The 7,495-nt window shown below is 44.0% G+C and overlaps 1 long non-coding RNA gene across 1 annotated transcript; it reads left to right on the top strand.

Annotated features, from left to right (window-relative positions):
• The first annotated feature begins 395 nt into the window (after positions 1-395).
• Positions 396-5,917, top strand: LOC111243511 (uncharacterized). The gene is made up of 2 exons (XR_002670512.2): positions 396-739; positions 2,537-5,917. It is a non-coding gene; the product is annotated as an uncharacterized LOC111243511 (long non-coding RNA).
• The last annotated feature ends 1,578 nt before the right edge of the window (positions 5,918-7,495 follow it).

Genomic DNA, 7,495 nt, shown 5'->3' with positions numbered 1-7,495 from the left:
AAGAAACGATGTGAGCTAGTCCCTGAACTACGATTGCTGCTGCTGCTGCTGCTGCGGCCGCCGCCGCCGCCGCTGCTGCTGCTGCTGCCGCGGCCGCCGCCGCCGTCGCTGCTGCTGCTGCTGCAGTGGTCTCTATCATCCGATAATATGTATAGCTCCAGAAACACTACTGCTATGGTTAGAATCGCTAATGGCTACACCGAGAACAGTGAAACAACAAGGTGCCAATTCCGCTAGTACTAGCATTACTATTGAGTAAGTGATCGCCTATGGCAGTTGCCTAACTGTGCTTCTGTTTGTTTATGCTGCGTCTTCTCCGATCGCCACCCGCCCGTCAGACCGACCGCCCGCGTGTCTGTTTCCCTGTCGCCACCGCCATCGGATCGGGCGTAGGTTCCCCCTTTTCCTTGCCGCCCTTGCTATGGCAGGGTAACTGTTTGCAACTAACGACGATAACGGCCGGACAAAAAGTAACCAGCAACGTCCAAACAGACTATAAAGATCCCGCTGGTGCCTTTTTTGTTGTTGTTGTTGTTGTCGTCGTCTGCCTGCGTGCGTGCGCCGGCTGCTGTTGCAGGGTTATGACGGTGTGATGGTGCTCGTGGCACTGGTAGAGTCTGTCTTATTGTAGTGATTGTGAGAGTAGAAGTGTTCTCTGGGTGGGGGGGGGTAACAAAGATAGAAGTGTTGCTGCTCGTGCTGTTGTGGTTCGTTTGTAATGGCTGGTATAAAACATGAGGTACGTATTGTCTGAGGTGTTGTGCTGCTATATCGCGTTGCCGTAGGTGCATTTGCACGTGGTAACGATTAGAAATTGCCAGGTTACTTCGCTAGTCCGAATATCACTATAATGCCACTACGAATGACCAGTAAGCCCTGCCTATAGACCTGCTAACATGACGACAGCGACCACGAATTACTAAAAACGTTTAACAACTGCAGATGGTTTTGATTATTATTTGCAGTAATTTTATATCGTTATTGTGCGGTTGTTGAAACGGATGTGTAAAAACGCAGAAAAAATTGCTTACCTGAGTGCGAATTGTGCATAATAGCACTAATGCTTCATAATATTTTTACATTTATTCTTTGCTCATATCAAATGTCTTTATTTGATATTTGTTTGCTGAATAGAATCTGTTACCTCGCACATTTTCTGTGTCGGTAAATATCTGTCAAAGCGCAATACACCTTTCATTATCGAACTGTACTAAACTGATACAGTGTCGCTTATATAGAAAGTATAGAGAGAAGAAGACCGTCTCGCGACTTCGGTTGTCTTCATCATTATCATGGTTTAGATACAGTCGTAGAATATACTCGCTCTATATATCTCGCTGTTTTCTTGCTCGTCGAATCGTTGCTGACAAACGCGTTATCAGTGCTTACTGCGGTCGTAGATAGCGTTGCTATTGTTGTCACAATACATTCAAAGCAGCGAATAACAAGACAATAAAATGTAAAAAGCGGGGGCAAAAAGGCAAAGACATTAAAAAAGGATTATCTGGATACAACTATCGCCAACTGACTACGATCGAACAAAGTTCGTCAATTTATTAATAAGTTCTATTTTTTTTTTTATATTCTATCCATGTCCTGGTTTGCCCGCAGTACGGGTCATGGCGTATACTACATGACCCACTATTGATGCATATTAAATACTTAAAGGTCAGCAGAAAAAAAAAGTTGTTCGAAAGCGGATTGGTGCTATGAAAATACATGCATGTGCTTGGTTCGTTTTTGGGATTTCGGTACAGTCTATTCATCTTAGAACTGGTCGCGTAGTACCTGCAGGTCGAAACTACTATTAATAACCGGTCATCTGTTTTTACTTCACGTGTGTTGCCGTCATCGAACCCAAAGCTTTAGTAGATGTATGCATGTATTGTAAAACCGAGTACTGCGTTCATCTCGCGTGTGCCTATATTCAGATGTCGTAGAAAAGTCGATATAGTGACTGATTTTGCTATGCCTGAATGCACTAGAGAACAGCAACGACGAAACGAGTATAGTTATTATTCTCTTTTAACAGAAACAGATTTACACGGCATTGGTGGTGATAAATTTTACGCCCACGTTCGCTCAAAAAAGGAAAGTGCCTGTAAACAATTTCTTGGTGAGGTGCCTGCCCGCAGACCCTGGCTTCGACACATCGGACGTATGTTAAACGCCTGCAATAGACAATGCTCCTATTGAGGGGGAGCATCGTTTGATATAACGATGCCATAACGACCGTTGCAATCAACGAAGTAGAAACATTTGATGATAGTAATAGTAACAAAACTATACAATATTAATATTATCCCTACTATATTAACTATCTACAGCGATTGTCGTCGCGATCGTTGTACCCTTATTGGTCACTGTTAGTGTACGCAGCCCCCGGGGGGTTCCAGATGGGTTTGTCGTTCGGAGCACTAGTGAACGCAATCTCAGTCAGGGATTCGTATGTTTTCCTTGTTCCGGTGTAATAATTACGACAGAAAATAAACGGGCCAGCTTCTAAATCATCATCATCATCATCGCGTTGTTTTAGGTTGGAGCCTGAGTGTGAACTGGCGCCAGCGCCTCCGCTGCTGCCGTTGTCTCTGCTATCTTTTGCGGTCAACTGGCGCCGTTACAGCTCATGAATATAGCAAGACCAGCAAAAACAACAAAAAAATAGCAACATCAACAACCTCTATCGCTACATTTCGTCTGAGAAATTTTCAACAACAATAACAACAACAATAACGCTCGCAGAAAAAGAGACCCAGAACAAACGTCGCGTGCGAGAAAGCACAAAACAAAGTCGAGTGCCCGACATAATTCCCGCTGGATCACCAGCCCCCGTTCCGTTAGTCACCCACCGTCTAATTTGCACTCAGCACGAGAAGTTCCAAAGGTGAGTGTGAAAGAAATTTCTATTACACGCAGTACATATTGTTGCCAAGTTAAGGATATGTAGAAGGCAGCTTGGAAGAAACGTAGGAAAGTGTAAAATTCATGTAGGTCTTCTTTTATTTGGAGGGGGGAAGACAGTAAATTTTTTCATTCATTAAATGTTAATGGCTCTCTCTGTGATGGTAGGGCTCTGGTAACGTGTTTACCTTCTAAATTTTGAACCAAGTGCTGGTCTAGATTCGAGTCCGGACCTAAATACGCTCCATTTCGTAGTGCGAGACAGTCGTCTGAAACAGTGCTTGATAGCAGGGTTAGACGAAACGTTTCTTATAGGATTAATGGCTACGAATTGTAGAGACAAACCGAATACATTACTTCGTTCGCCACAACGCCTGTAGCCGCATCGTTAGTGCTTCTCATTTTGGGGTTTTCCCGTGTTCTCCCCGCTGTTCTACTAAGTATGATTAGCAACTGGACATATGCGATTCGAACCGTCTAACTGTATTCGATTGATCCTTCTTCTTTACTTGGATCCAGTGCCGTTGTCAACGGACAACAAGAAAGCAAATGAGTTCCAAAAATGCCGTGCGGACTTGTTGTACATGTATCTACGTACAGCTCCCGGGATAAACTTTTTGAAGGCTTTGTTTTGATTTGGCGAGTAGAGGCCTCTAACTTGTGGTTGGTCCTTTTTTATCAACGGAGATGAATCCGTGTGTTGCGACGCGCTCGATTCTCTCCGATGCTCTCGATTTGGGGCACACGAAAGCCGCATTCGCGACGTAGAAAGCAACAGATAAAGATATATGCGTTTGAAATCCATCATAGATAAGTGGGATTATACAGTGTAAGGTAAACGACGAAGAAGTTTGACCATTGGTGTCTTTTACACATAGTTCGTTTTCTATACACAGTCCTTACTCGCCGGTTTGACTTGTTGTCAGATTGGAAGTCTATGATGCTGTTGTCGCGCTTAGGTTGCTTCGCATGCTACGCCGTTGTTGCGAGGGGTGTGGGGTAGGTTAAAGGTGAACCCTTTTAAAATGGGTCCAGCGCAAGCCGGCCGAATGGTTGGGCTTCCGCCTATCTGTTGCAGATACCGGTGCGGCATGGAAATTGCGAGAGTCGCAAATTCAAGCAGAAAAGTAATAGATGGAAATGGCCACGGCGGTAGTAGCGGCTCCGCCAGGAGCAGTAGTAGCCAAGAGCGTCGGCAATTGCAGGATACTACGATGATCGATTATTTGTGGAGGGTGCTTCGTCTGAAACAACTAGCTGACCGACCGAGAAACCAGCTACACGGCCAATCAACGATGCGGCTAACGAACCAGCGAATGTGGACCATAAAGTGGCCGTAGTCGCAGCAATGACGGTGGCGGAGCTTTGGTGAGTTCTTCCAAGTGCTGCTGCTGCTGCTGCCGCTACTGCGGCTGCTTGCATTGCCGTCATTTGCTCTTGCCGTGCGGGTTTCCTAGGACGTCGTTCGGCTATCGGCTAGCCAATGGCTAGGGGCAGCAAGAGATATTGACGGCAACTGTACGACGGAGGCTTAGCACTGGTGATGACCGGCTGCTGAACACTCGGCTGTCGCTTGTCCATTCACCAGCGTACGCACAGCCGGAGCGGCATAACTCCACCCGATGGCAAATATTATTATCTGTGTATATATAATACTGTATACATACATTTGGTGCTGTTCTGTGTACCGCCGTCTGTTGCCGCCGTCTGTTACCGCCGCCGCCGCCGCTGTCGCTGGTCTGCCTTGCCTTATAGCGTTGTCGTTCTGCTCATGCTCTCCACGAGAAACGGCTGCCGCAGCCGCTGCCATAAGCCTCCTCCAAACAAGTATTATGAGAGTAATGCTTTTTTCACGTGGTTCGAAACAAACTAACGCGGTGCTAGCGGTTCAGTCAGAACAGAGCACCGCAGCACAGAAACGCAGAGCAATGATTGGTCTGGTCGGTCCGTTCTCGGTGTATTGTGCCATTCACACGATGTCATGTCCGAGTGGGAAAATCCTTTGACGGCTGCCGTCCATCGCTATTAATGCTACTCCGCTTTGTTGCTTCACTGATGCTGTCCTCAGAATGGCTCGGTTAGTTGGAGTACAGTTGTACAATTCCTGTATAAGCCAGTAGAAACGGAATAGAATCAAACGAAAGAATAGTGGTTCGTCATCGCCTCGCGCTGTGCTTGGGGAGCTGTGCGAGCAAGGTTGCAGTCGCCGCCGCCGCCGCCGCCGCCGCTGCTGTTGATTTTGGCTCGTCGAACGTGGAGAGACATAGTAGTAGTGCGTACCGAGTGTGATATCTCTGCTTGTGTTCATTTGTGTGCATGTGCGGGTTTGTGAGTAAAGAGCAACAGTGTCTGCTGGTCGGAGTGCACACAGGGGCTCGAGGGGCAGATACGTGTTTGAGCGGATCAGATCAGATTGGTCCGCTGCAGTGCAGAACGTGTGTACGGCAGAAGCAGTTGTTGTGTGTGAACTGTAGTGCAATGGTGCGTCGTAGTAAAATGGCACGAAGTCCAAAGGAGAGCGAGGGTTTATCGAAGGCAGGCTCAGATAGTTTTTCGACGAGTCGATCCGGGCAACAAGACGCACTAGCCCCAGCCAGAAGCGGCATTGGCCACCGGATTATGTCCCTTGTTAGAAAAACCTCTAGACCTGATCGACTCGATGGTGAACAACAGCTCCAGTACGGAAGATATCACTTCAGTTTTGATATCATAAATACAATTTACATAATGTAATGCAGCCTTTATTGTGATGACTGTTACGTTTTGATAAAAGGAAATGTTTGCTTGTTGGCCATGAATAACCAACCGTTGGCTTACCTAATCTGCTTTAGAAAGTGGCTATGAAATACATTTATAATAGCAAAATGTCTGAAAATGTTAGTTGGGGAATCGTAGTATATCCGGTATTTTCTTCAGCAGGCTAATCGTAATATGTGTGTTCAGCACATTTGTTAAGCTAACTCTACGCTCGTTTGAATAAACTAAGGTATTGCATCCTTAGTTTCGCTTAGCTGAAGGCTACTCTCGTCTTTTAAAGTACCCAGTCTCTTAAACTAGAGCTATTCTAGATAGTTTTATTTGTATAATTTTTTTTTGTACTGGCTTTTATTGATGCAGAGCAGCCATATGGATATTTACCAGTAGTTCTGCTACGATATGGTCATGGTTTCATTGAACCCGCGCTGTATACATGTATTAAATCGGTTGCATCATTACATAACCGTTTTTTTTAACTCTTTGCCGACTTATGATTAAATTGGCTACTAACTATTACACGAACTTATATTTTGTCGAACCGCTTCACAAATGATTTCTTTTACGTGTCAACTTTCTTCTTGACTATTTATAGAATTGTTAGTTGTGGGTGTTATTTAACTTATTTTTGAACTGCCAGAGAAGGTGGGAAGTTTAAAGGCTAATGTGATTAAAAATTTACGCTACTGCTACCTACGCCTATTTAATTAAGCAACATCATTAACACATTCCTGTAATACTGAGGAAGCACTTATGATGCTTTTGCGATCGTTAAAAATGCACGCGCCGATTGTCTAAACCAAGGTGGAAGATCTTTTAATATTCGACAGCTAAATGATAATTCACGCGCGTTTGTTTTTCCGTGGCCAATAATGCAAATAATAAAAGTAGGAATCGGAGGTCCTGTATAAAGCGTTTTACATGATTGGTCGCGTTGCTTTGACTCTTTAGGTCAGAAGATCGTATATGAAAATAAATAGTTATCTAAGTAAAAAGAACTCGATTCAGCAATTATTTTTTTTCTTTAATTTTCTTGATTTTTATCAAATTTAGTTAGCCAAATTTAAGAGTTAGAATTTAGAGATTCTTAAAATAACCGTAACTCATTTTAGTGATCAATTCACTGAAGTACCAGCGTACGGTCATGGGTCACGAACTTAACTTTGTGAAGATTCACGGGATGCTTATTAGTTAGACATGACTCAGATTACTCGTAAAACTGGCTGTGATACCCGGGCACATCATTCATTTTAAAAAAAATATATATATTACACCTGTATTCACATGCGCATTTGTAAGTAACTTGTGCTCGAATAGTCTTCTTTAAAAGCTTTAATTCTCTCGTTGAAAGATGCGTCTGAGCTGATGCGTCTGGCCGGATATATATTGTATAGTTATAGTAATAACACCATGTGGCCCTATTGATGCTAGCTTTGAAGATTGGTTTTGGAACACAGCACCGATCTCAGGTTTATCTATCTACTTAACCCATAAACTGAACACGCAACGACGCTTATCTAAGGGCCACATACATCCGGTTGCAGTGGAACGTGTGTATTTTTCCATATTTAATCAAGATCACTTATTCATTCTATACCTATCTTAATAGTATTGGCTCTAATTCCAAGATTATCGGAAGCAGAACACAAGATTTTATTGTTATTGTTAGAGAGTGAGTTTGCAGCTGTTGAATCACTAAGTGCCTGTAGTACGCAAAGCGGTGGTGTTTGTTTTTGTGAGTGAGCGTGTGCGTATCTGTTTGGAAAACCTAATTATTGACCACTGAGTCATTTTTGGCTCAATTTACGTACAAGGTCGAACGTTAAATTGTTCCGAGGCC

Source organism: Varroa destructor, unplaced genomic scaffold (genome assembly GCF_002443255.2).
Source record: "Varroa destructor unplaced genomic scaffold, Vdes_3.0 BEIS01000001.1, whole genome shotgun sequence".
NCBI classification, from domain to species: Eukaryota; Metazoa; Arthropoda; class Arachnida; order Mesostigmata; family Varroidae; genus Varroa; species Varroa destructor.
This window is presented reverse-complemented; position numbering and strand designations above follow the sequence as displayed.